Source organism: Pistacia vera, unplaced genomic scaffold (assembly GCF_008641045.1).
Source record: "Pistacia vera cultivar Batoury unplaced genomic scaffold, PisVer_v2 Contig1078, whole genome shotgun sequence".
Taxonomy (NCBI): Eukaryota; Viridiplantae; Streptophyta; class Magnoliopsida; order Sapindales; family Anacardiaceae; genus Pistacia; species Pistacia vera.
The window spans coordinates 133752-154439 of NW_022195113.1; positions in this window are offsets into that span (position 1 = coordinate 133752).

Below are 20688 nucleotides of genomic sequence, written 5' to 3' on the forward strand. Positions count from 1 at the left end.
TAATTAACAAAACGACCAACTTAGATCTACTTACGGAGCCGGACTGGATCACAACCTTCGGTTTCCTACCCGGGACAAGTCATTATGCGAGGCTGCTCGTGACGATCGCGAACTTGCGAAAATACGGGTTCTTCAACAAGGACGCGACCTTAGAGACCCCATCGAGTAAGTATCTCGACTTCTTTTTGACTTTTCGCATAGCGAACTGTTTTACTAACGGTGTTCGCATACAGCAACCATGCCTCCCAAAGTGCCTAAGTTACCATGACTAGGGCGATTTTCCTTTCCCCGGAGGAGTACCGCCGGACAAGCTGGAGCCGCTCCTAACGGTCCTTCTGACGGGGGCACACCAGTGGCAGCCCCTACCTGACCTGAGGGTGCTATTTGCCCTAAGCAGAAAACTACAGCCCAGAAGCCAAAGAAGAGGAGGTTGATTCAAACCAAAGAGTCGGAGTCCAAACCGAAGGGCTTGGACGTTCAGCCAGAGAGTTCGTAGCCCTACCAAGCCTATCGCTTGGGAGGGCCAATTGGTAAAGCGATCGGCATCTCCATCGCCTCCGGGGGCCAACAGGTAAGGCAGCAAACGACCTCTGCCCCTGGGAAGAGGCCAGGAAAAGCCGACAGGGTGGACTCTGCCTGCGGTGGGCACTGGTACCCCCGTCCTAGAGTCAATGGGGCATCTACGGGACCATCTGCAGCCGGTAGTCTTCACATTGCTCGAATGCGGGCTCGCGGAGGTTTTCAAACAGTTCATGGCTTCCGGGACCATGGACCTGATGACCACGTCCTTCCACCACCTGAGCCAGGTAAACGAACTGCTATTGGCGAAGACATTTACTTATGCGAAATAACTAACTTTATTCTCTTTGCTATGTAGGCTTTGCTCTCCATGCACCTATCTCTGCAAAAGGGCTAGCTTGGGACCACTGAGGGATTGGTAGAGATGAAGGAAGAGAATGCGCAGCTTAAGCAGGACCTGGCGGCTACCACGCAGAGAGAGATTTGTCCATCACCTCGGCAAACCAGTACCTAAACGAGAGAAATGCTGCTCTTCATACTGTGGACTTTCAAAAGGCCGAGCTGGAGAGGCAAGAGGAGGAGATGAACGAGCTCTGGAGGACTGTGGCCAAACTCACCAGAGAGGCCGATGAGAAAGACCAAGAGTTGAAAGCGATCGTTGAGCGAGCCTCACGAGTAGAGCTGGATAGGGGCGAGCTATAAGAGAATACCGAGAAGCAACGGGCAGAGTTGGAGGCCGAGCTCCACTTTACTCGAGGCCACATCACTTCGCTAACTGCGGAGATGCAGCAGCAAGAGGCGGAGATCGAGAATAGGGCTACAGATTATACGATTCAATCTATCTTTGCCCTTCTTTCGAGGACTCCTGAGATGGATTTTTCCGACCTCCCTAAGGATTATCGAAGTGAACTCGCTTCCATGGCATAGGCTGAAGCTGAGGAAACGACTCAGGGGCTCGACTTAGAAGACGAACAGGCCGAGTTTGTTCCCGAAGAACTCACGCTCGATCAGGCAGTCGACGACTAGCCTGGGGGAGAGGATCAGTGATCTGCTTTTCTTGTTTTCTCCCATTATGCTTATGTACTTTCCTTTTTCCATTAATAAAGATAGTGCTTTTCACATTCTTTCATGAGTATTTACAATTTCTGCATTCTTTTACATACGAGATCGCATTCTAATTGTTTATAATAATATTGGTGCAAGTTGATACGAACAGAATTGTATATATATGGGAAAATGATTACAAATGATCGGAATTGTTCACTTGCTATTACAAAAATTGTAAAAATTTAAACCGACCTTTACAAGGGAATAATTGAGCTTGGACTTACTAATAATAAGGTCGAAGATGCTTAGCGTTCCAAGCTCGGGGTACTTCGGAACCATTCAGCCTTTTGAGATGATAAGTCCCCGATCTTATCACTTTGGTGATGCGGTATGGGCCTTCCCAGTTCGGTCCCAAAACTCTCGCACTTGGTTCTCTAGTACCAAGAAGAACTTCCTTCAGAACAAGGTCACCGACCTGGAAGTCTCTTCTCCTGACCTTAGAGTCGAATAACTTCTTCGCACGTTGTTGATAGGCTGCTATTCTTAACTGAGCCTTGTTGCGATGTTCTTCAACTAGGTCCAGACTTGCGCGCATAAGCGCTTCATTGTTGGCTTTGTTGTACAGGTCCCTCCGAAGTGAACCGGTTCCTACCTCTACAGGATCATCGCTTCGCAACTGTATGCTAGCAAAAAAAGGGTTTCTAAGGTAGAGGTTCTCGGAGTTGTCCTATATGCCCATTGCACTTCGGGGAGGTTGTCAGCCCAATTCCCCTTGGATTCGTCAAGCTTGGCCTTAAGAGTGTACTTGATGGTTTTGTTGACAGCTTCAACTTGACCATTTGCCTACGGCTTTGCGACTGAGGCAAATTTTTTATGAATTCCCAGCTCGTCGCAAAACTGCTTGAATTCCTCGTTGTCGAATTGTTTACCATTGTCTGATATGAGAGTATGGGGAATTCCATAGCGGCACATGATGTTCTTGAAGATAAAGTCCTTGAGCTTTCTGGTCGTGATCGCGGCTAATGGTTCTGCTTCGACCCACTTGGTGAAGTAATCCACCACGACCACGGCATACTTGACTCCCCCTTTGCCAACTGGCATGGGACCGATGAGATCGATTCCCCACATGGAGAATGGCCAGGGGCTAGTCATGGTTATCAGTTGGTGGGAAGGAGCTCACGATATATTCATGAACCGCTGGCACTTGTCACACCTTTTAACAAAGTTGTAGGTGTTCTCTTGGATTAGGGGCCAGTAGTACCCTTGACGAACAACTTTGTTGGCAAGAGATCGTGAGGCTGTGGTATTATCGCAGATCCCTTTATGTATCTCCCTCAAGATGTAATCTGCTTCTTCACGGGTTACACATCAGAGGAGAGGGGCGCTAAACCCTCGCCTGTACAGTTAGTCTCTGATGAGGGTGTAACGAGCAAATCTTATTCGCAGAGTCCTTGCCTCGACCTTGTCGTCAGGCAAGGTCCCGTCTCTGAGATACTGAGTGATAGGGGCCATCTAGGAATCTGATTCTGTTACATTCATGACCTGTTTGATCGGGCTGATACTAGGGGTCTCGATGAATAGAACAGGAATGCTCTCCGATGTATCTGAGCCCAATGACGAGGCTATCCTTGCCAAGGCATCTTCCACAGAGTTGCTATCTCCAAGAATCTGCGTGATCATGAAGTGCTTGAACGGCTCGAGTGCGGCCTTAGCTTTCTTTAGATAGTTGATCATATTTTCTTTCTTGGCTTGATACTCTTCCAAAATCTGGTTAACGACCAGCATGGAGTCGCTATGGATACTGATCGCGGTTGCACCCATTTCTCTGGCCAACCGTAGTCCAGCGAGTAGAGCTTCATACTCGACCTCATTATTGGTTACCTTAAAACCAAACCGGAGAATGCCATGAATGCGAGCCCCTTTGGGACTCAAAAGAAGAAGACCTGCCCCAGCCCTCTTTCTGTTCAACGATCCATCAACGTAGAGGCTCCAAGTCGATAGATTTTGAGCAGTTTCCTGAATGACTTTGCTAGGTTGTTGCTCTGACCCATTCGTCGGATGATGTGAGAATTCTTATATAAAGTCAGCAACAGCCTGCCCTTTGATAGTTACTTTCGGCCTGTACTTCAGATCGAACTGAGTTAATTCCATGGCCCATTTAAGCAATTTACTCGACTCTTCCGGCTTCTGGAGGACCTGTCTGAGTGGATAATTGGTCATTACATGGATCGTATGGGTGTAAAAGTAAGGTCACAATTTTCTGGAAGCGATTAGTAGGGTATAGGCTAACCGTTCCATTTCTGGATACCGCATCTCAGCATCCAACAGACGCTTGCTTGCATAATACACTGGCCATTGGACCATGTCCTCTTCCCGAACTAAGGCTGCACTAATCGCAAACTGAGAGATTGACAGATACAGGAGGAGGATCTCTTGTGGGAGAGGCTTGGACGGAAGAGGTGGCTTCCCAAGGTGCTCTTTAATACTCTGGAATGCCTGTTTGCACTTGGGAGTCCACTCTAACTTTTTATTGGCCCTTAGAACATTGAAGAATGGCAAGCGACGATATGTTACCCTCGATATGAAGCGACTGAGTGCCGCTATTCACCCATTGAGGCTCATGGCCTGCTTTTTGTTGGTCGGGCTTTTCATATCAAGGAGAGCTTGGATTTTCTCGGGGTTAATCTCTATTCCCCATTGGTTAACCATGTATCCTAGGAATTTTCCCGAGGATACTCCGAATGAGCACTTGAGAGGGTTTAGTTTCATTCTATATTGTCAGAGGATGTCAAACATCTCAGCGAGATGCACTATGTAATCTGAAGCGACATGCGACTTGACCAGCATGTCATCTACATAGACCTCTATTGATTTTTCGATTTGTTCGGAGAACATTCGGTTAACCAGCTGTTGGTAAGTTGCGCTAGCGTTCTTGAGGCTAAAAAGGCGTATTTTTGTAGTAGTATAGCCCCCGATTTGTAACAAATGACGTATGCTCTTCGTTTGGTGCGTACATCAAAATTTGATTGTATCCCGAGTACGCGTCCATAAAACTCTGCAATTCATGCCCGGAGGTGGCATCCACAAGCTGGTCGATTTTGGGCAAAGGAAAGCTATCTTTTGGGCATGCCTTGTTGAGGTCGGTGAAGTCGATGTAGGTCCGCCATTTACCGTTGGGCTTCTTTACTAGAACCGGGTTGGCAACCCAGGTCGGATAGAACACTTCTCGGATGGATCCATTTCAAAGAAGATTATCTACCGCAAGTTTCAAGGCAACATATCGTTCCAGATCCATCACTCTTCTCTTTTGGCGAACCGACTTGGCTTCACTATCAATGTTCAATGCATGGCAAATAATATCCGGGTTGATCCCGACCATATCCGCATGCGACCATGCGAACACATCGATATTCTCTCTAAGGAAGCTAGTCAGTTTGGTGGCAAGCTGAGGGTTGAGATTGCTCCTAATCCTTAACACTTTGCTCAGCTCGCCCTGGTCAACTGACACTTCAGATGGATCCTCAACTGGCCCATTGGAAGGGCATTCCTGAATACGAGGATCCATGTTATCCTCGGCTGGGCTAGGCTAGGTTGTGGCTCGATCCGACTGATCACCATCGCCTGTTAGGGAATGCCGCGCGAGATACATTTCCTTTTGCACGCCATCTGCACTGCTTTTACATAGCAGATGCGAGATACACGCTGAGATCCACTAACTTCCCCTATCCCCGTCGGGGTGGGGAACTTCATCTTCAGATGGTATATCGAAGTGACTGCCTTGAAGTTTCTCAGCAGAGGTCACCCCAAGATACCATTAAAAGCAGATGGGCAATCCACTACCAAGAATTCAATTACTTTGGTCACTTCGTCAAAGTCACCCAGTGTGACTGGAAGCGAGATCGTTCCTTTGGGGATCAAGTGGTCCCCTGTAAAACCATATAGGGGGATCAAAACAGGCTTCAGGTCGGCCTTGTCCAAGTTCATTCTTTCGAAAGCTATTTGGAACAAGATGTTCACAGCACTTCCGTTGTCGACCAACATTCTGTGGACGTCGTGGCGCCTTATCAGGGGCGTGATTACGAGAGCATCATCATGGGGATGATGCAATCAAACTGCATCCTTTTCGGAGAAGGTAATTTCCTCCTTTTTGCAAACCTTTGGTGGTCTTCGTGACGTGCTCATCACACTGATGGGATTGTGATGGGCTGTGCGAGCATATCTTTCCTGGGCACCTCATGAGTTCCCCGCGAGGTGCGGTCCCCCAAAGATCATTCCAACGTGGCATATACCTTTGCGATCACGACGCTTTTTTCCTACTTCCTCTTGATTTTTCTCCTGTGCGGGAGTGGAGTCATCAATATATTCCTTGAAATGCCCCTATTTGATAAGGTCTTCGATTGCCTGTTTGAGAGCTCGGCACTCATCGGTGTGATGTCGATTATCCTGATAAAAGCGATAGTATTTTTTACTATTTCTAGCTGATGGGGGATTTTTCATGGGCTTAGGCTCTCCGAGCAAGCTCGCTTCTTTCGACTTGTCAAGAATAGCCGATACAGACGCATTCAAAGGTGTATACTGATTTCTGTCTCAATCACGATGAGGAACTGAAGCATAAGATTTTTTGGGCTCATAGCGCGGTTTCTTTCCTTTTCGTTGATCGTCAATAGCCCATCTGCGATCAACTCTCCTACTTTTCCCCAGACCAAACGGACTACCTGAAGCATCGGGGTCGCAGCTGTGGAGCGCTGCCACAGAATTTTTAATACATAGGTACTTCTCCGCAAGGTTATAAAAGTGGGTTAGGGAAACATCATCCTTAGCCAGTAACTCTTTCCACAAGTCGGTCTGTGGGCGAATTCCCGTTATGATGAGAGTCTGAACAAACTCTTCGGGAGTGTGAGCTACCTTATTAAGTTCTCTATGGAATCAATCGATGTATGATTGGAGGGATTCATCCCTTTCTTACCTTATATTGCTGAGGTAGCTCAAAGGCATTGAGAACTTTTGGTTTGCTTGGAAATGCCTCAGGAACGTCGCGGTCATCTGAGGCCATGAGCTGATCGATCCTGCTGGGAGCGACTGAACCATCGTTTGGCATGAGAGGTTAGAGTTACTGCCAAACAACGACACTTTGTCAAATATGAAACTTGGTGAAGCTTCATCAGGTCGTTGAATTCATACAAGTGATCCTGCGGATCAGAATTGCCATCGAACGGCCGCATGTCGGGCATTCTAAATCTTGATGGGAAAGGGGCGGCTAATACTGCCAGAGAGAAGGGAGACCCTGCTGCGACCTGCCCTTGCTTGTTTTGTTGAGCTTTCAGTTGATCTAGAGCTTGCTGTAGCTCCTCAATGTGAGACAGCGAAGCTATTTGGGGATTGCTTTCGCCCATGCGAGTTCGACCCTCGCGATTGCGATTCAGGAAAGTCTGGAGGTCAAATTCCTCTTCGCCTCAGCCGGCAATTTCGATCGCTCTTGACACACGCTGGCTAGAGTTGTGTGATGGCGATGAATGGTGCGGGGAATTTTCATGACCTCCACGGTGGTATGAACCGCCCCGCGAAGTGTGGGAAACTCCTGCACGATGACGACCAGGATCCTTTCTCTGGCAGTGATGAGAATCGCCCCACCCAGCACTTTTATAGGGGTGTCCATGTGACGTGGCATGGGATGGCTCAAGCTGCAACCTTTCACTGAGTCTTAACGCCACGGGTATTCTACTGGGGATGTGGTCAGTGTTCACTGGCCCTTTGGAGCCCTTTGGCCCGTTTTTCGCCACTTGCTTACCCTTCCTTTGGCGCACTGCAGTGCTCGAAGCACGGGCTATCGCCCTTTGCCGCGCTTTCGCATGACCTGCAGGCATTTTTGGCAATTGCACCGCCTCATTTGATTCGGGTGGCATGCCCCAGTCCAAACAATCCAACCTTTGGTTAACCGTCTAGAGAGTATTGTCGAACCTCTCTAGTAGCTTCTGATGGTGGGGTCAAGTTGTGAACTTGAAGGGATATCCCCTGCGGCATTTTGTGGAACTAGGGGCATCTCGGGAGAAGTGTCCTCCTGCACTTGGGGGATCTCCTCAGTACCATGATTGGTTCGCTCAGGTTCGAGTCGGCGAGCCATTTGCTGCTGTAGGACCAGTTAGTCAGAGATTCTCTTGATGAAGGACGAATACTAAATCAGGCCCTCCTTCTAGCACCAAACTGTTGATGCGTAATTTTGACACCAACTAACCACATATGTGAAATGCTGAGCTGGCCCAAAAGACACACGTGAATAGGGGATTGAGAATGTAAATATTGGCAAGTTAATGTTTAAAGTGGTTCGAATGCTTGACCAAGCGAATCCAACGTCCACTGATATTGTATTGATAATTAAAGAATCAGGTCGCTTCTTAGCGAGTTGATAAGAATACAAACGGGAGAGAGATATTACAGAGAAAAGATAGCTAATCAAGAGTAAAAAATGAGCGAATCCTACAAACAGGAGAGAAGCTCTCTATTTATAGTAGGATGCATTGAGGTAATAATTACTGAATCCGTAAAAAGGGGTCAGATACCGTGCAAATCTTCCTTTACGTCCTGTTATTCACCTACTCGCGTGATCTCCTTGTTTTATACAGGGATTGAACACGTGGACGACCTCCAGCCTTTCTTCAGTCTGGCGCGCACCCACTGCACTGGTAGGAGCATGCTACTCAAGCCAGCATGTGACGTGGCCGCGCCTGAATGGCTGCAAGATCTACCCAGACCCTGACCACTTGCGTTGATTGAGCACTACGTCAGCCCTGCTTTTCCAGGCATAACACACTCTAATCCCTCCAAAAAAAAAAAATAACACTTTGATCCTTCTTTTTCTTTAATTAGAGCCAACATTTAACTAATGGAGATTAAAGTTTGTCAGAAACAAGGCAGGAAGAGGCAAAAAAAGCAACCTGTGTTGCTGAAGAATGGCAGGAAATGAGAGAAAAGGATTCAATTGAATCTGTATACCTTTTGTGTGTTTTTACATTTACAAAATAGTGTCCATTTATACAAAAATTGTAAAGTCTATTATAGGAATATAATCAAGAGATGTAATTACAGAATATTTGCAATAAAGGATTTCCCAAAGTCACTTTTGGATATCTTGGCATTGCTTGATTCCAGGATGCACAATTTCAACAATAACCGATCTTCATTCCATATTGCGATCTTCATTCATATTGCATCAAAGTGTTACTTTTCAATTCTAGTAGACCAAATAATATTTGTCTATATTATCAAGATATGAGATAGAAAAATACTATGTTTACAACACAATCTCACAACCTTCTCTCACAACCTTCTCTTACAACCCTAACGTGTCCGTAGATTAGCATTGTCATGTCAACTCCCGCTACACTCAAGACACCAAAGGCACTACTAGAAAGGAATAGTCATTCCTTCAGAATGAACGGTCATTACTTATGAAGGAACAGTCATTCCTTCATAAGGAATGGTTTTTCCCTCCATTAGGAATGGTTGCTCTATATTTATGAACAATCATTCATTTGGTTGTTCTTTTATAAGGAACGGTCATTCCTTCCTTGAGGAACAACCACTCATTCATTGAGAAACAATCATTCCTCATAAGGAACAGTCATTCCCTATGAAGGAACGACAGGTTCTTTGGTATAGTCAAAATCATTTTGACGTGACAGTGCCAATTCAGCGGCCAAGTCGGGGGTTGTAAGAGAACCTTGTAAGAAAAGATTGTTGGCGTAACATTACTCTATGAAATGTGGCATTACAAAAGAATATTGTATGTTTATGGCCTTCTATCATATTTAATTTATATTAGTACATATCCATGTATTTTGCAACGTAATAAACCCATAATTCATACCCTAACATTTTCTAATAAGACCATGATTACTTGTTAGTAATTACTTGCAATGAAACATTAACAAAATGGTATTGCTCTCNAAGTTAATTAATTAATTAATTATTAGCATTGTTTTATTTTACACAAATTCTATAATCATGTCTTTCTAATCAATTAATTAGTCATAAACTTTATTAACATTGTTTTAATTTTATTCAATGGTTCACTAAGATTTAACACAATGATGTATGATGTATCAATCTTGATTTATATTTTTATTACTTAGTCATAAATTACATTAATAGTTTCTAATTCTTTAAACCTTTTTAATTAAAAAAGTAATTAAATCAAATAATTGATTATGATTTATGAATTATCAAATATCAATCTTGATATTTAATTTTGATATTCTATACAATATTTTAAAATTTAGTCAATTAATTCAATACAATTTAATTATTTAATAATCTAATCACATTGTAATTAAATAATTAATTGCAATTTTATTAAGTAATTAATTAATCCCTTAAAGATTTGCAATTTGTAAATTTATGGCACTATTGTTGGACAAATTCAGCACAATGCAGACAGTGCAATGTAAATAGCATAGGCAGTCCAGTTTGAGGGGCAATGTTGGACAAATGACAAAGTGCAAAGTCATTGAAACGCTACTGTTTTAGCTCAAATAATAAACATTCAAAACGCCGTCGTTTAGAGTGTTAAAGTCTACTGAAATTGTGTATATGTAAAACAGTAGCACACTCTACTTTGTAATTAACGAAAAAGTGCAGTAAAGAAAGTGTATCTTCTCTGCTCTTACTCTCTCTCTCTCTCTATGTTTTCAATTCTCTGTTTTTCAATTGCAATCTCACATGGTATCAGAGCCGTGATTTGCGTCAATGGCGAATTTTGGAAAATCCTCTGATGTGCTCAATGACTCAAACGAGATGTTGAAGCAACAAGCAAATCGAGCTACTTCAACTTTTGCTACTAGCCTTTAGATTATAAATCCGAAGCTAACTCAAAGTAATTACCCTTTTTGGAGCTCTCAGGTGCTGTCCACAATTGGCTCTCATGAACTTGAAGATCATCTACTTGGTAGGGTTTCCTGTCCCTCACCTCTTATAATTTCTGATTCAGCAATTGATCATGAGTTAGGTCAATCTAGTGGTGAAGTTAGGGCAAGTAGTGTTTTAGTTAATGAACAATTGACTTCTACTTATCTAATGTGGAAAAGAACTCATAAGTTCTTAGTTAGTTAGTCATTGGCATCGATTTCAGAAAGCCTGTTTAGGTATGTGTCAAAATGTAAAAGCTCCATTGAGATATGGTTTGCTTTAGAACATGAGTTCATTACTGATTCAAAGGCTAGAGCGTTACATCTCAAAAATTTACTTCAGACAACACAAAAAGGAAATTTAAATGTAGGAGATTATGTGAAAAAGATGAAGGAAATTTCAGAGAGTCTGTCTGCTAGTGGATTGATAATCACTGATGAGGATTTACTGCAATATATATTAGATGGACTTGGTCCTAAGTTCGATGCTGTTGTAGTGAAACTTAACCTCAAGAATTGAGTCGAAGTTTGATTCTGTTACATTGCAAGAAGCCACATTTTTGCTACAAAAATATAAACTTAGACTTGATAAGTTCAATGTTGTTGATCTATACAATTGTTCAGCCCACATAGCTTTTACTGGCAACTCTGTTTGTGATTCTAGCTGTTCAAACAGTGTGCCAAACATTTCCTCCAAACCAGATCTAGTTAGCCAACAATCTGACAAAATGACTGGACCATGCTATACAGCACCTCCCACTCTGATGTCTCTTGGCAAGCCTCATTACCCTCAATATCCCATAATACCTAACTCTCAATCTATCCCTCAAACCTACAATCAGCCTTTGTATAACAACATACCACCTTACTTTGGGGGAGTATCATATGGTAGAGGAAGAGGACATAATGCTGGAAGAGGAAAATTAATTTGTCAGTTATGCAGTAAAGCAGGGCATTCAGCTAGGCAGTGTTATCATAGGTATAACTTTGCTTTTACTAGTCTATCTCAAAATCCTATTAGCTACCCATCACAACCACCTAGTTCGTATCATGAAGGATTATCATCTCAGCCACATAAAAATCAGCATTCATACAACCATCATCAATACAATAGTGGTGGCAATTTTTGCCCATCCAATATTCCTCAGTTTAATGGTCCTGCAAGAGGTTCTTATTGTCCATCAGCTTATCCACAACCAGCTTATAATACTCAAGTTGGAACTCAACATGGGAACTTCTACAATGGCATAAATCCATCAGCTTATCCACAACCAGCTTATAATACTCAAGTTGGTACTTAACATGGGAACTTCAACAATGGCTTAAATCATTCTAACAATGTGGCTGCTACTGCTTATAATGTTCCTAGTTAGCAGATAACTGGTCATAATCAAGCATATTTCGTGGCTGAGGGTTCCAATTTTCACTCAACACAACCCTTTCAACCTTCTTCAGTGCAGTCCCCTCCACAAACACAGTAGCAATTTGCGGTGGCTACATCTCTTACACCCACTGATCCAGTGTGGTACATGGATTTAGGGGCAACTGATCATGTCACTTCAGACCTCAATCATCTCAATAGCAGCAAAAAATATAGTGGAGTGGATCAACTTCAAGATGGAAATGATGAGTACCTTAATATTTCTCATACTGGCCATTCCTTTTTGCCTAGTACTTTTCATTCAAAATCTTTGCATCTAAAAAACATTCTTTGTGTCCCTAAGATTACGAAAAACCTATTAAGTATCTCTAAGTTTACTAAAGATAACAACATTATTGTTGAATTTGATGTTCACTGTTGTGTTGTCAAAGACAAATTCACAAGAGCAATCCTATTGCAAGGGGATCTTAAAGGGGGCCTGTACCAGCTGAATTCCTCTTCCAACAAGCCTTCTCCTCATGTGTCATCCCCAAATAATTTGTCTTCCCATATAACCTTTGTTAGCTCTATTAAGAAACCTGTGTCTCAACTGTCAAATACTTGTAATGACATTAGTTTTTTAGTCCAATTAAATGAAGGTCAGTCCAATAATACAAGTCTGTTCTATAATAAAGGTCAGTCATCTTCAGGTCAGATTTTCTCTGATCTCAATGACAATGTTGATCAGGTCTCTCATGTTTTAAATAATAGCACTTGTACATCTTTTGTTACTGAGAGTTGTCAATGTACTACTTGCTTGAAAAATAATGAAATTTTTTATTCTGCCAATAGTTTTGTCTCTAAAACAGTCTTTCTAACTAATAATTCTGATCATAAACACAATAATACTGATGTTCATTGTTTAATTGCCAACACACAATCTGATGAATACATGCTTTGGCACAAATGATTAGGTCATCCTCATTCACAAATTCAACATCAAATGTTAACTTATTTGCATTTAAAATTTCCATCGAAAATTAGGACCTCTGTCAGTTCCAGTGTTACCTACTGTTATGCTTGCAAATTAGGCAAATTATATCAATCTAGCTTTCCAGCATCACAATCTCATGCCATAGCTCCATTAGAATTGATTCATAGTGATGTTTGGGGCCTTGCCCCTTGTACCTCAGTAGAAGGTTTTAAATACTATGTGCAATTTTTGGATGTCTATAGTAGATTTACATGGTTATTTCCTCTTAAGACCAAAGCTGAAGTCAGATAAGTTTTTATTAAATTTCAGCATCTTGTTGAAAGACAATTTGGATGTAAACTATAAACTTTACAGTCTGATCAAGATAGGGAATACAAAGCCCTTTTACCATACTTAGTTGATAAAGGTATTCAGGTTAGACAGTCTTGTGCTTATGTTCACCAACAAAACGGTAAGAGCAAGAGGAAACATAGAAGCATTGTAGAGTCTGGTCTTACACTATTAGGCCATGCATCTATGCCACTGTAATACTGGTGGCTAGCTTTTGAAACTGTTGTTTACTTAATTAAGAGACTGCCCCTTCCTGTCCTAAATAGTGTGTGTCCTTATAAAAAGCTTTTTAACCAAATTCCTATCTATGAAGGCTTAAAAGTTTTTGGCTGCTTATGTTTTCCTTACACTAGGCATTACAACAGGCATAAATTTGATTCCCATACCATAAAGTGTGTGTTTGTTGGTTATAGCTTAGTACACAAAGGTTATAAATGTTTAAAACCTGATGGAACAGTAATTATCACCCCTAGTGTACAATTCAATGAATGTGAATTTCCTTTTGCAGTCAATAATATGTTTTCTTTCCCACACCCAAATCTGAACTCTTAATCTCAAACCAGTGTTGACACTTGTACAAGTCCACAAGTTTTACATTATCCTTATGACTCTAATTCTGGTCATTATTACCCTTCAGCTCCCCTTGATTCCCCTATAGTAATTGACTCTTCTGATTAGTCTTCTTCAGACAATGCAGCAGTAGGTAAGACTTCTCAATTCATTGTGTCTCCTCCACACACTATACCAGCTTCTACAGCACCAATTCCTTCTCCTAATATCTCCAATATCCCTACTATACCTCATTCTGACCATAATCAAACCACAGTAGATACTCTTCCTATTATTCTTGCCGATTGCTCTTTCTTACCATGTCAACTTCTTGTTGATCTCACTTCATCACAAGTTGCTGCTGACTCAGATGATAGTTGTCTCAGTGAGACCCTTTGTTCCAATAAATCAGAACCATGTAATTCACTACAAGTTGTTGCTGAACCAACTGATAAGTCAGTATATGAGAATATTCATCCAATGGTGACCAGATCTAAGTCAGCTGTCCAATCCCATATGGTTTCTTATAGTCAAACTGGTGAGAATAATCTTTTTTCACTGCTCATTGGTGGGTCTAGCAGTACTGAACCTGCTGAATCAGAACCTGGTACAATCTCTGAAGCTCTCTAGAGCAGCAACTGAAAAGCTGCCATGCAGTGTGAGTATGGTGCACTTATAGCCAACAACACCTGGATGCTTGTTGATCCTTCTTCTGATATGAACATAGTGGGAAACAAATGGGTTTTTCGTACAAAATTTAATGCTGATGGAACCCTACAGAAATATAAGGCCCAATTAGCCACAAAGGGTTTTCAACAGACTCTCGGTCTTGATTACTTCGAGACTTTCAGTCTAGTGATTAAACCAGCTACTATACGCATTGTTTTCACTCTAGCTGTGACACATGGATGGGATATTCAAGAAATAGATGTTAACAATGCATTTCTTAATGGAGTTTTAACTGAAACAGTCTTCATGAAACAACCACCTGGTTTTGAGAGTTTTGTTTTTCCTAATGCAGTTTGCAAGCTGAACAAAGCACTTTATGGTCTCAAGCAAGCTCCAAGAGCTTGGTTTGATTGATTGAAGGCTGCTTTACAACTTCAAGGCTTCCAAAACTCAATATCAGACTCTAGTTTGTTTATCCTGAAACAAGACACTGGTTCTATTTATGTTTCAGTGTATGTCGATGACATACTGATCACAGGTTCTAATCAGGTCTTTATTAAGCAGTTGATGAAAGATCTCAATGATAATTTTGCCCTAAAGACACATGGCTCACTTAAATATTTTCTGGGCTTGGAAGCAACAAGAGATTTAGCAGGTATTCACTTAAAACAATCTAAGTATGCTTCAGGCTCATTAGTTCGAAACAAAATGATGGAGGCACATCCATGCTCAACTCCCATGACTGTTGGTGTCAAACTCAGTTCAACTGACATGAGCTGTTTCAGAGTCCCAGCTTGTATAGAAGTACTGTAGGAGCACTACAATACTTAACCCTTACAAGACCAGATATTAGCTACACTATTAACAAGTTAAGCCAATTTTTACAAGCACCTACTGATCTTCAATGGCAAGCTTGTAAGAGGGTGTTGAGATACATTAAAGGTACTCTGGATTTTAGTCTTATGTTCAAACCAGCAAGCACTCTTCATGTTGAGTGTTATGCTGATGCTGATTGGGGAGGAAGTATAGAGGATCGAAGATCTACCGGTGGCTATTGTGTTTACCTAAGACCAAACTTAATTCAGTGGAGTTTTAGGAAACAGAAGGTTGTTGCCCTTTCCTCTATTGAAGTTGAATATAAAGCCCTTGTTCACATAATCATAGAGATAGCCTGGCTTGAAAATATGTTTACTAAGCTTGGCCTAACCTTTCACACTATACCAGTAATCTGGTGTGATAATGTTAGTGCTGGTGCTCTTGCATCTAATCCCGTATTTCATGCTCGAACCAAACATATTGATATTGACGCTCATTATGTTTGTGAACAAGTCTTGGCAAAAAAGCTAGCCATCTAATATGTTCCCTCCAAGCTACAAATTGTGGATCTTCTTACAAAACCACTCTCAGTTTCTCCGTTCACTGAGTTAAGAGCCAAACTGAATGTGGTGTCATTAGGAAATGTGTGTAAGTAACTGATAGTTGGTTCAGTGTTGAGATTTTTTGTTTGGTTTGCAGCTCAGTTAATTAATCTGCAGTTCTAATAAATTGGTGGTGGTTACAGATTCTCTTACTTTGTTTTTCATCTACTCAGTTAGTTGATCTAGAGTTATTAATCTGGAGTGATTGTTCTGGAGTTATCTCTGACTGTTCTAGAATTCTGATGATTTTTTTTGCTCTGGAGTTTTGATAGGTTGTCTAGGTTATTGATTTGGAATGGAGTAATTGTTCTGAATTTTTTTTTTTTTTGGTTGTTTTGGAGTTCTGATTCTTTATTATTAGTGCACTTTGAAGGTTCTGGTCTGGGTTGCAACTTAGTGAGTTGCTTTTTTGCAGTGCTGATAAATTTCTCCTTATTATGATGTTTTTAGTTGGTATATGTGTTCTGCTGTTGCAGATCAGATGTTTTCTTCTAGTTCAATTGATTGATGTTTTCAATCCAGATACTTAATTTGCCTTGCAATTCTGCTATTGCAGATTTGATGCAGATTTGAAGTTCTTTTTTGCAGTTCTGCTATTGCATATTTGATACAGATTTGAAGTTCTTGTTTTTTGCAGATTTGATGCAGATTTGAAGTTCTTGTTTTGCAGTTTTGCTACTGCAAATTTGATGCAGATTTGAAGTTCTTGTTTTGCAGTTTTGCTATTGCAGATGTGATGTAGATTTGAAGTTCTTGTTTTGCAATTCTGCTATTGCAAATTTGATGTAGATTTGAAGTTCTTGTTTTGCAGTTCTGCTACTGCAGGTTTGAAGTTGAAGTTTCTTCTCTTGTAGTTCTGTTTATTGATATTTGAAGTTTCCTACCTAGTTGTTTTGCTCCTACAGTTTTGAAAATTTTCTTTTAGTAAGAAAATGCAGCCTAGCCATTTGGTTCAATGTAGTTAGTTCTTTAGTTTGAACAATGGGGTGAATTCCAGTTTGAGGGGCAATGTTGGACAAATTCAGCACAATGCAGACAGTGCAATGTTGTAAATACCAGAAGATTGTAGAATGTAAAACAAGATTTATGAGTAATCGGGAAAGAAAGGAAAAATAGAGCAAGACAAATTGTATTTTCTTCTTCTCTAACTGAATTAACAAACATACAATGGCTGAGTTCTTTTATACAGAAGAGTAAAGTAAAACTGAAACTACGTTGTTTTAAGCTTTACATTATGTGGGTTGAAACTACACCGTTTGATGTTTCTCCAACTCTCTTGTTATACTAACATTCCCCCATAAACTAAGCCTTTTTCCATGTGTTGATGTTTCTCCAACTCTCTTGTTATACTAACATTCCCCCATAAACTAAGCCTTCTTCATGTGTTGATTTTTCTTCAACTCTATTGTTATACCAACATTCCTCCATAAACTAAGCTTTCTGTATTGTTATTAAGTACTAAACTTATCTCAACATTTCCAAGTCATGCAATATCATAAAAGTAGTTAACACACTCTGCATTAGTTGCAATTGAATATGTGAACCAGAATCAGAGAAACAATCAGCACCCTTCTGCATTGGTTGAAACTGAGTGTGTAAACCAAAAAAAAAAAAATCTGCATTGGCTGAGACTGCTGAGACTAAGTATGTAAACCAGAATCAGTGAAACAATCAGCACACTTTGCATTGGCTGAAACTGAAACTTGTAAGCCAGAATCAAGGAAGTATAGAGGTTACATTCAACTTTTCCCTCAACATGGTAAACCGAGAACTTGACAATGGTTTGGTTAAAACATCGGCTTTTTGGTATTCGGAAGCAATTTATTGAACAGCTAAATTCTTTTCTGCCACCAGCTCTCTCACATAGTGTACATCAATCTTTGTGTGTTTGGTGCGAGCATGAAATATAGGATTAGAAGATAACGCGCCTGCACTCATATTATCACACCAAATTACAGGAATGTGTTTAATTTCAAGACCTAATTCTTTGAACAGATGTTGTACCCAAACAATTTCAATGGCTGTTTGACTTAGAGAGCGATATTCAGCTTCAGTCGATGACAAAGACACAGCTTTCTATTTCTTGGAGCCCCATTGGATGAGATTATTTCCAAGAAAGATTGCATAACCACTTGTGGACCTCCGATCATTCACATCACTTGCCCAATCGGCATCAACATAAGCTTTAAGACATAAATGATCATGTTTACCGAAAAGAAGACCAAGATGACTAGTACCTTTGATATAACGCAAAACCCTCTTATAGGCTGTCCAATGCACAATAGTTGGGGACTATGAAAACTGACTTAGCTTATTAACCGCAAAAGCTAAGTCAGGTCTGGAGAGGGTCAAGTATTGTAGGCCACCAATGATATTTCGATAAAGAGTTTGTTCTTCAAATAAGTCTCCCTCTTCTCTTCCAAGTTTAGTGCCGATTGCCATAGGTGTGGTGCATGGATTACAATCTGCCATTCTGGCTTTTTCAAGGAGTTCTTGTGCATACTTTGTCTGAGTAAGTAACAGCCTTGAATCATTTCTTTTAACTTCAAAACCAAGAAAATAATGGACTGCTCCCAAGACTTTCAATGCAAACTAATTGTTCAGGTCTTAAACCAGTTTGGATATGAGTGAGGAATCATTGCCCTTGACTAATATGTCATCTACATATACTAACAAATACATCACAGTAGATTCCTTTTTATAAAAAAATAAACTAACATCTGATGAGCTATTATGGAAACCCCAAGTCAAAAAAGCATGTTGTAGTTTATCAAACCAAGCTCTAAGGGCTTGTTTGAGACCATATAAAGCTTTACAGAGTTTGCAAACCTGCTATGGCTGATGTGGATGAGATGATCCAGAAAACCCTCAAAAGGGAGCATAAAAACTTGCTCCGTTAAGTCCCCATTCAGAAATACGTTATTGACATCTAGTTGATGGATTTCCCAACTATGATGTACTGCTGAAGAGAATATAATTCTGATTGTGGCTGCTTTTACAATCGGAGAAAATGTATCAAAGTAATCTAGCTCGGGAGTTTGCTGAAAACCCTTTGCCACCAGCCTAGCTTTATATTTCTGCAGGGATCCATCAGAATTAAGCTTTGTTTTAAACAACCATTTACACCCCAGAATGTGCATACCATCTGTATATGGAACCAAGTCCCATGTGTTATTGTTTAACAAGGATTGATATTTAGTCTCCATGGCTGCCTTCCACTCGGGAATAGCCAAAGCTTCTCTAGCATTTTTAGGTTCTTTGAGTATGGTTTGAGTTGAGAGAAAAGCTTGAGCTGGTGGTTAGTTTTTTTTGGGATTTAGAATGTGTAATCATAGGATGAGTGTTATCAGTGGAAGTTTAGGATTTTGTCAGTGGGAATGGAAAAACCATTTCCAAGTGAATACCAGGACAATTTTGCAGGTTTGGAGAGTTCTGAGTAGTTGAGACAGATGGTTGAGAGTCTGAATCAGTAGATAAATCTGTAGTGTGAATATTACCTGTAGATGGTTGAGAATCTGAATCAGTAGATAAGGTTGCTGTAGTGTGAATATTACCTACAGATGTATTTAAGTCTGAGGTATGTAACTTAGTTGCTGAGGAGTGTGAGAATGTAGGTACTAGACAGCGAGGTATGGCTGGAGTCTGTTTAAAGGATGTGCTAGAAGGACAAGTTACAGTATTGATATGAGAAACAGATTGATTGCATGGCTGTTGAGGAATAGTCCAGGATGAAGAAGTTAAAGTATATTTAGTAAACTCTGAATCATTCTCAAGACAATCTGACTGAAAGAAACCAGATTTGAAAGGGAAGTCTTGTTCATTGAATTTCACCTACTTAACCACATACATTCGGCCAGACTTTGTCATGCATTTATACCCCTTATGACTTAGGCTATAGCCTATAAAAATGCATTTTTCAGTATGAAAGTCCAGCTTGTGTCTTTGATAAGGCCGTAGATAGGGAAAACAGCTGCATCCGAAAACTTTAAGCTTATGATAGGCAGGTTCTTGATTAAAGAGTACTTGCAATGGAGAATTTAAATCAAGAACTGATGATGGTAATCTATTGAGAATATAGACCCCTGTAGAGAAAGCTAACCACCAAAAATTCAATGGCATAGAAGCATGAGCTAGTAAGGAGAGTCCAAACTCAGTGATTGATTTATGTCTCCTTTTAATCCTACCATTTTGTTGATGAAGGTAAGGACAAGGATGCCGAAACATGATCCCATGCTGTTGGAGATACTTAGGAAAAAACCTAAATTTCCCTCCCCAGTCAGTTTGAAGACACTTAATCTTAGTTCCCAATTGCTTCTCCACAAAAACATGAAAATGAGTAAACACTTCATAGGCTTCAGATTTAAAGTGGATAAATCCAAGTAAACCGACTATAATCATCAAGAAAAATGATATAGTAACGGTAACCTTCTTGTGATAAAACAGGGGTTGGACCCCATAGATCAGAGTGAATCAATTCCAAGGGAGCATGTACACGTGAAGTAGAAGAGGGAAAACTACATTGCTTCAACTTGCAAAACATACATGCTTCACAAAAAGAACTTGTATTGCTGTCAACAGAGTGCTTTACATTCAGTTTATTCAACACAATTTGCAAAGACTTGGAACTAGGATTTTGTAGCCTAGAATGCCAAAGTAAAGAAAAACCCATCAGTACATCAAAATTATTACAAGTATATGCTTTATTCACATTGGCAAATGCTTTATTTGCAATATCAGCAGTAGAAAGACAGAAAGGTTTAGCTGCAAAGCAGAAGGACTCAGCTGAGTGATTATTTGACTTTCCTTGTATTGTAGAAGATGAACATTGCGGAAATATTGTTGTATTAGCAGAAAATGGTGGTTGTGCAACAAAACCAGCAGGACCAAGTGTAGCATCAAAGG